We start from the raw sequence: 9,017 nt of genomic DNA, 5'->3' as shown, positions 1-9,017 counted from the left end.
TGGTTCAGAACAATACCCAGCTTTTTCTTTCGACCCCAAACCACCCCAGTGATGCCCTCAACGTGATGTCCCGTTGCCTGGAGGCGGTTCGGGTCTGGATGGGGAGGAACAGACTTCAACTCAACCCCGACAAGACTGAGTGGCTTTGCATACCTTCATCCCGGGCCAATTTGGATATTCCATCTCTCTCCATGGGGGGTGAACTATTACCCCCGTAGATAGGGCTTGCAACTTGGGAGTCCTCCTAGATTCACGGCTTACCTTGGAAGATCACATAGTGGCTGTGACTAGGGGGGCTTTCGCCCAGGTTCGCCTGGTGTGCCAGTTGCGGCCCTATCTAGGCCGGGATGACTTATGTCACTCACGCACTCATGACCTCTCATCTGGACTACTGCAACGCTCTCTACATGGGGCTGCCCTTGAGGACCACCCGGAGGCTCCAACTGGTACAGAATGCAGCCGCGAGACTTGTGTTGGGAGTCTCCCGATACTCCCATGTCACACCTCTGCTCCGTGAGCTGCATTGGTTACCAGTTGTCTTCTGGGTGAGATTCAAGGTACTAGTAATGGTGTTTAAAGCCCTACATGGCAGGGGTCTGGAGTACCTCAGGGAACACCTGCTGCCGGCATCAACCTCCCTGCACCCTGTGCGTTCCCACAGAGAGGGACTCCTCAGGGTGCCACCAATCAGAGAATGTCGATTGGTGGCCCCCAGGGGGAGATCCTTCTCTGTGGGCGCTCCGGAACTATGGAATCAGTTACCGGTTGAGCTCCGGATGGCACCCAATCTTCGCTCCTTTCGCCGCGATCTAAAAACATTTTTATTCGAACAAGCCGGCCTGACCTGATGGGGGATTGGTGGGGTTTTTTATTGCTGTACTTTTGGGGTTTTTATAAATGTATTGTATTAATTGTTTTTTAATGGGCAACTATTTAATCTTCTTTTAATATTTGTAACTTCGCATTTTATTCTTGCCCTGTTCACCGCCCTGAGTCCTTCGGGAGAAGGGCGGTATAGAAATATTAATAAACTAAACTAAACTCCCATTACTACTCGCGCGGCTGCATTCTGCACCAGCTGAAGCCTCCAAGTGGTCCTCAAGGGCAGCCGCATGTAGAGAGCATTGCAGTAGTCTAACCGAGAGGTCACGAGCGCATGAATGACTGTACGTAGGGCATCCCGGTCCAGATAGGGCCACAACTGGCACACCAGGCGAACCTGGGCAAAAGCCCCCCTGGTCACGACTCCTATATGATCTTCCAAACTGAGCCGTGAATCCAGGAGGACACCCAAGTTATGAGCCCTATCGATGGGGGTAACACCTCACCCCCCATTATTAAAGATGGAGAAGAGTGATTCACTCGAGATGCTGATACGCACAGCCACTCAGTCTTGGCAGAATTGAGTCGGAGCCTGTTTCTCCCTATCCAAACCCGAACTGCCTCCAGGCAACGGGACATCACGTCGAGGGCATCACTGAGTTGGTTCGGGGGATGGCCAAGCTGCAACACCACACGAAGGAAACGGCCCTGAAAAGCATGGAGGTTGTGGAGTTCACCCCCTCGCCTAAACGAGAGGAGGGAACTCCGGCCCTGCCAGAAGAAGACCAGGGGTCTAGTGACACCAACTGCAATGATGGCCCCTTGGTAAGTGGCCTGATCGTGCCAGTCACCTCCCGGGCATTGGACTTAAAGCATCCCTAAAAGCCCTATTAGATTTGGGATGTCCCAGAGGCTTAATGAGCCCAGTTCTAGTGAGAAATTGGGAATTCGCCTGAGGAGGCTAAAGACCCTGATTGCATTCTGCCAGCTAGACGGTTCAGTCATGGGGGGCATCCCTGCCACTTTTCCCCCGCCACTTTTTCCACTGAGGATGACAATGGGAGCCCACTCAGAGACTTTAAGTTTCATAGTAGCCCCTGGGATGAAAAGGCCCCTCATCCTGGGGCTGGCCTGGCTGAAGAGTGGAATCCCCAAGTGGACTGGAGGAGGGAAATATTGAAATTCCTGCCAAGCAACAAACCCCCCAAGTAATGCAGGGTGCCCGTCCCGACAGGCTATACGCTGAGAAATCAGAATGGCGGTACAAGGGAAAGAACTCCCAGACATCCTGTCAGGTCCCTAAAGAAATGTATTCTTTCCCTTTGCATAGGGTTGAAGGTGTAAACCTTTTTTGTGACCTGCCATTCTGTTGGGAGAGGGGAGCTTTTGGGATTGCCTTGCACTGTTCTGCTACGATGCCCTTTCCCCAAGGGATGGAAGACTGGGACGCTGGGAGGGAGGTGTATTGAATGCTGCTTTTATTATATTGCTTTCACGGGTTTTTCCCCAGGCCTCGTCTTGAATCCCTGCTGTCGCTAGCCCCTAATAAAAGTTCCTTTTGAGACAATGCCTGTTTCAAGAGTTCTGCTTTCTTGGGTGGCTTGGCTGAGGTAGGTCCTTACGCATCCCTAGAGAATACCAAGACCTAAGAGATGTGTTAAATAGCGGGTTCTTTGGTGCAGGAATGAAGACGAGGTAACTGAGTACAGGGAAACTCATATTTTATTTTGTGTAGAACCTGTACTGGCAAATGGCTGCAACTAGCCGCAGTATATAGTCTAGCCTCTAGGCGGCAGCCAATAGGTTTGAAGCAACCACTGCTGCCTAGGGATAGCCAATTATAGTGCTGGAGACTTGTAGTCTGGGTTGCTGGAGAGCCGTTAGCTGCTCCAGCAACCCACGTGGTATTACTAATGAGCCCAGTACATAACACCCCTCCCCTCTTAGATCAGACAATATTAACACAATCAGTCTCAATGCAATTATCAAGACTCATTATCAAAACACACTAAAATAAAAGTAAAAAAACCAACCCATATAGGTTACAATGTTATTAAACAACGTCTGGATGAATAGGCTTCAAAGATAGCACATTTAGACAGTTATAGCACTAGTTTCTGTAGTATAGTGCCATACAGCAATACAACAATATTATAGCTCTTTATTTTACAACATAATCAGCGAGATATGAAGGAGGCTTGTGTGCCCTAGTGGAACGTCTCAGAGTTCCACTCACTTTGTAGTCTACCAGCTTACCTTAGACTTGTGTCCCTTTGTGCTCCTGAGTCAAGGGGATTAGATGCTCTCTGCCTGGCCTCTACAGGTTGGCCCACCCCAGAGTCAGACTGATCAGCAGAGTAGGTGCAGCAGTTGCTGAAGTTCGGATGGCTTGTTCCTTCAAGGGATCCATGTTGCATTCCAGGACTCCCCACTTCTCCCTCTGGTTCCACCTCAGTTATGATGGAAAAGTCTAGAGAGTTCATGTGAGGGCTGGCTTGGCCGCAAGTTTGAGGACCTTGGGAGGGACATGACGCAGTCCTCACTTAGTGGCCGTTCTGGAAACCGTTTCCTGAGCTGATCAATGTGTCGTCTGACAACTTGCCCTCCCTCCAACCCCACTTCATAAGATAGGGGTCTGGATGCCTTGGTAATTTGACCAGGAACCCACAGATTCCCATGATCATAGTTCCTGGCCCAAACCCAATTGCCTATGTGCAGCCCTCTCGGGGGTTTTGGTTGAGAGGCTTCTGCTGCCACTCTATCTGGATGCAACCTGTCCAGTTTAGTGATCAATCGCCTCCCCCAACATAGTTCTGCAGGACTTTTGCCTGTAGCACTGCAGGGCGTAGAATGCTGGCAGAGTAGAAAATCTGCCAATCTGTGATGCCAGTCACCTGTGACAATGCGTTTGAGTGATTCCTTCATTGTCCTCACCATGCGTTCAGCTTGACCATTAGAAGATGGATGAAAAGGCGCAGACATTGCATGTCTGATGAGATTAGCTCTAAGGAAGGCCTGAAATTCAGCAGCAGTGAATTGGGCCTCATTGTCTGAAACTAAGACATCTGGCAACCCATGTGTGGCAAAGAGTTTGCTCAGCACCTGGATGGTCCTAGCAGTAGTCACGTTAAGAACTGGAATTACTTCCAACCATTTGGAGTGGCTATCCACTACTATAAGGAAGAGCTGTCCCTGAAAGGGCCCAGCGTAGTCTATGTGAATCCTAGACCAGGGAGTGTGCGTTTACTCCCACCTGTGAATTGGATCCTGTGGCATTTCAGGCCTAGATTGCTGGCATGTATAACAACCATGGACTTGTGCCTCAATGTCCTTATCAAGGCCAGGCCACCAAAGGTAGCTTCTAGCTAAAGCTTTCATTCTGACAATGCCTGGATGGCCTTCATGTAATGACTGTAAAACCCTGTCTTAGGGAAGTGGGAATTATGACTCTGTTTCCCCATAGAATGCACCCCTTGTGGGCAGATAACTCATGCCTTCTGACAAAATAGTTTTGAAATTCAGAACCTGGGCTTTTATCCAACCAGCCCTTGTATACCCATGACAATACTAAGTATTTTATCTGTGGCAGTTTCAGCAGCAATGTCCCCCGCATGGAGGGGAAATTCACGTATGTCCTGTATGGACAGTATTTTAGCAGCTGGAGCTGGATCTGTTTCCATTAGTGGCAGTGGTAGTCTGCTGAGGCCATCAATTTAAAATTGTATGCAGATAGAAAAATAGACCATCTCAACATTCTTGGAGAAAGTATGTGTGGGGGGGTTGTCTGTTGTGAAAAGTCCCAACAGAGGTTTGTGGTCTGTAAAGACCATGAAGTCCCTGCCATATAAATAGTCATGGAATTTTTTTATTCCAGCAACGATAGCTAGGGCCTCTTTGCCAATCTGAGCATAGTTGCACTCAGCAGAGGATAATGTCCTTGAGTAAAATGCTATAGGGACCTGTGTTCCATTTTTTTCTACGTGGCTTAAAACTGCCCCCACGCCATATGGAGATGCATCACATGCAAGACATACTGGTTTAGACTCTTTGTAGTGAGTTACAGTGGACTTATCTGACAATAGTGCTTTTAAGTCCTGGAAACTTTTTTCATGTAAGTTAGTCCATTTTCATGGAGCTTTCTTATCTAGAAGCCTGTGGAGGGGCTCTGCTAGTGCGGCCTTATGAGGTAGAAATGTGTGATAGAAGTTTAGGAGGCCCAAGAATGCTTGTAGCTCTCCTTTGGATTTGGGCCTAGGAACCATTTTAATGGCCTTCACTTTAGAATCAGCGGGATGAATGCCGTTAGCATCAATTTGGAAACCCAGGAATTCTGTTGAAGGAACCCCAATACTACACTTGCTCTTTTTTAATTTGAGGCCTGCTTCATGAAGCCTCTGCAAAACAGCCCTGAGCCTACTGGCTAACACTTCTGGGTTTTCCCCTGCAATAAGAACATCATCAAAATAAGGGCAGACACCCTGAATACCCTTAAGTGTACGCTCCATGATTCCCTGGAAAATGCCTGGTGCAACACTGACTCCAAGCTGTAAGTGTTTAACTTTGGAAGCCCCCCTGTGAGTCACGATCGTCTGAGCTGCAGCTGTGGCCTCATCAACCAGCAATTGCTGATAGGCCTGTGCTAAATCAAGTTTAACAAAAAATAGTACCCCCTTGCAAGGAGGCTAAAATGTGGTTGACCGCTGGGACTGGGCAAGCATGTTGCTTGAGAGCTTTATTTAGTGTGCATTTATAGTCAGCGCAAATGTGAATTTCCCCGTTGGCTTTAAGTGGAGTGACTATAGGAGTTTCGCACTCCCCACCATCAACAGGCTGTAACACACCTTGTTCTACAAGCTTATCGATTTCTGAATCAATTTTATGTTTTAAGGCAAAGGGGACCCTGCAAGGCTTAACCCTGATTGGAACTATGTTGGGATCTAGCTTAAATGAGATAGGCAGGCCTGTGTATGTTCCTAGGGCTGAATCAAAAACATCTGCATAGTCCTCGCATACTGACGCGAGGTCTGCAGTTTGTGTCCAGTTTATGCCAGTAATCTGAATAACTACTCATTAATTGTCCCCACTGTCAGGAATTGTCTTCTTAATTCCAGGTTGCTTCTCTCTTTGGTCAGTTTCCAACCACTGTTTCCTGTCCTGCCCTCTGATGAATAACATAACTCTTTCTGTAATGTATTGGGCCTTGTTTTACTGAGTGTATCACGTGGGTTTGAATGCTGGAAGGTTGCTTAAGCAGGGAGATGGCTAACGGCTCCCAGCTCCTCAGACAACCCGTCTCCAGCGCTGCCATTGGCTGCTTCTAGGGCAGACATGTCAAACTCGCGATGTCATCTGACGTCGCACGACGTATTGGAGCTTTTTTCCCATTGCCAGCAATGGGGTGGGCGCGGTTTTGTCGTGACGCATCCGGCCCATGGGCCGGCAGTTTAACACCCCTGTTCTAGGGCGACAATAGGTTGCTTCAAACCTATTGGCTGCCACCTAGAGGCCAGGGTATAAATAGCTGCATTAGCAGCCCTGTTTCCCAGTTCGGTTCCTGCAAGCAAATAAAGAATGTTCCTGACTGAACTCACTCACCTCGTCTCTTTTCTCAAGCAACGAACCCAGTACACAACACCTTCTTTGTGGCAGCCCCTCAGATACTGGAAGACTGCTGTCATGTCTCCCCTATTTCCTCTTTTCTTTAGACTAGCCAAACCCAAGTCCCGCAGCCGTCCTTCGTACGCTTTGGTCTCCAGGCCTTGGATCATCTTAGTAGCTCTTCTCTGAATTTTCTCCAAACTCTCAATATCTTTTTTGTAATAGGGTGACCAAAACTGGCTGCAGTATTCCAGGTGTGGTCTTACTAGGGCTTTATAAAGCGATACTAATACCTCGCGTGATCTTGATTCTATGTCTCTGTTTATACAATCTAGGATTGCATTAGCTTTTGAAGATCAAAATTGCACCAGCCATGCTCAGGAAATCGGCCAGGAAGGGAAAAATCTCATGGATGAAACTCGTTAGCTCCGTTGCTGCTGCCCACCTTGAACATGTCATCAGGAGTTGCAGTTTATTCACAGCTGGAAAACCGAGCTTTTAACCACCACCACCCCGCAAAATAAATACGAGGCTATTCCTCTGGTCACATTTCCACATATGGCCAGTAGGTGGCGCGACTGCCATTCCTGTGGCTGAATTTCTGACAAATCTGCCTCTAAGTTTGGGCAACGCGGTTCCAGCCCCCCCCCCCGTTTCTTTTCCCTAATGTTTAGGCTGTTTCCTAACCTGGAATTGGGGCGGGGGGGGGGAGGACTGGGGGAAAGAACGTGAAAAAGCCCGAGGGAAATTAATCTTATGGATTAGTGCAATACAGTAATTAATTAGGGTAAAAGGGATTGTTAGGAATAGGTAAAGATGTGAGCATTTGAAACCTCAGAAACACAAGACCAGGACCAAGTCCAGCTTCCTGCTCAGCCCGGGAATCCTAATTAGATGAAAATATCCCAGTAAGTGGAATTCGATGAGGAATAGTTGACCTTCTTTTTTGGACGTTGCACCCACTGCGAAACTTTTCCAACAGTCAGGAAGATTTCCTCCCTGCCTTTAAATTAGCTCCGTTATTATGGGACCAGAGAGAAGAGGACTCCTTCTGGGTGATCTGAAGAGTATTATCATCTCCTCTCGCTTTCCTCTTCCTAGCAGACCCAACTCCTCTCATTTGTCCTCTTAAAACTTAGTTGCTTTGTGGCTCTTCTTGGCCCCGTTCCGCTTTGGGTGAGTCCTTCCTGAAGCTATCCAGACCTGGAGAGAATATTTCAGGATGCACAGGGAGACCCTCTGATTTCCCTACACTTGTAACAATGCAGTTTAAAGCTGAGATTATATTTTCTGCAGACATCTTCAGCATGCAAATTGATTGTGGGCACTTAATACCCACCTTTAGATTTGTTCCCCTCAGGAAAAAGGCCCGTGTGGTTGAAAGATGGGGTGCAGAAATCTCTCAGAGAGAGAAGCCAACCTGCAGGCTGGGTCTTGATTCCCACCCCTCCAAATTGCTCCCCAAATCTGGCCAGAGAGGCATTTCCTACCATTCCTGAACTGCAACTTCCAGGGAAGATCTGAGAGCCTTCCTTTGCAAAGTAGGATTTCAGAGGGTGGAGGGATTTCAGCCTGTCATGCAAGGTAAGGAACCTGCTCTGGGCACCGTCTGCAAAAATCCACATCACCATTCATGCCCTACTGGAGAATCACAACCAGCAGTTCGGAGCCTCTGAAGGGCAGATGGCCAGCGGGGCGTCCTGGGTCTTTGCGGGCAGTCTATGAAAAGCAGGGAGGCAGAAACTCAGAAAATTGCTAACAGAGGGTGGGCAAAGGATAGTGTGCGTATCAGCCAGTGTGTGTGTGTGTGTGTGTGCGTGCACGCAAGTGCGCTTTGTACAATTGCTTTGCACAGGAGGACTGCATTTGAACAGTGGGAACTGGGCCAATACTTATGCAGTGAGTTCCCATTGTGGGAACTTGAAACTCTACATATCTGGAAGTCCTCGTTCAAAAACTACGGTACTTGAATTATGACTCTTTAGATCAGGGGTGTCAATTTCATTGAGGGCCACATCAGCATTGTCGTTGCCCTCAGGAGGGGGGGTGTCTGTGGCTGGGATGGGTGTGGCCTACTGGATGGGCGTGGCTGGGGTGGCCGTGGCCAGCTCAACATCACTCACTTCAGGGGTGCCTGGGCAGGATTGGGGCAGATCTGAGGGTCTCCAGTGGAAGAGGGTGTGGCCAGGGTGAGGGCCAGGACATGGTCCCTCCCATCCTTCCTCTGTTCTTTCCTCCCTCCCTCTGCTCCTTCCTCTGTTCCTTCCTTCCTCCCTCCCTCCCTCCATTCCTTCCTCCCTCTGTTCCTTCCTTCCTCTGTTCCTTCCTTCTTCCCCTCCTTCTTTTTTCTGTTCCTCCCTTCCTTCCTTCCACCCTCCATTCCTTCCTCCCTGTTCCTTCCTTCCTTCCTCTGTTCCTTCTTTCCTCTCCCTTTTTCCCTTCCTCCCACCCTCCTTTGCCCCATTCCTTCCTCCCTCCCTCCGTTCCTTCGCCTTCTCATCTCTTTCCTTCCCCCACGCTCAGGAAGGGGTCGTGGGAGGGGGAGAGATTGCCAGCACTAACATGCTGCTGCCAGCCATTCCTATACCATGTGGGTG

The sequence above is a fragment of the Vipera ursinii genome (genome assembly GCF_947247035.1).
Source record: "Vipera ursinii genome assembly, chromosome: 13".
Taxonomy (NCBI): domain Eukaryota; kingdom Metazoa; phylum Chordata; class Lepidosauria; order Squamata; family Viperidae; genus Vipera; species Vipera ursinii.
This window is presented reverse-complemented; position numbering follows the sequence as displayed.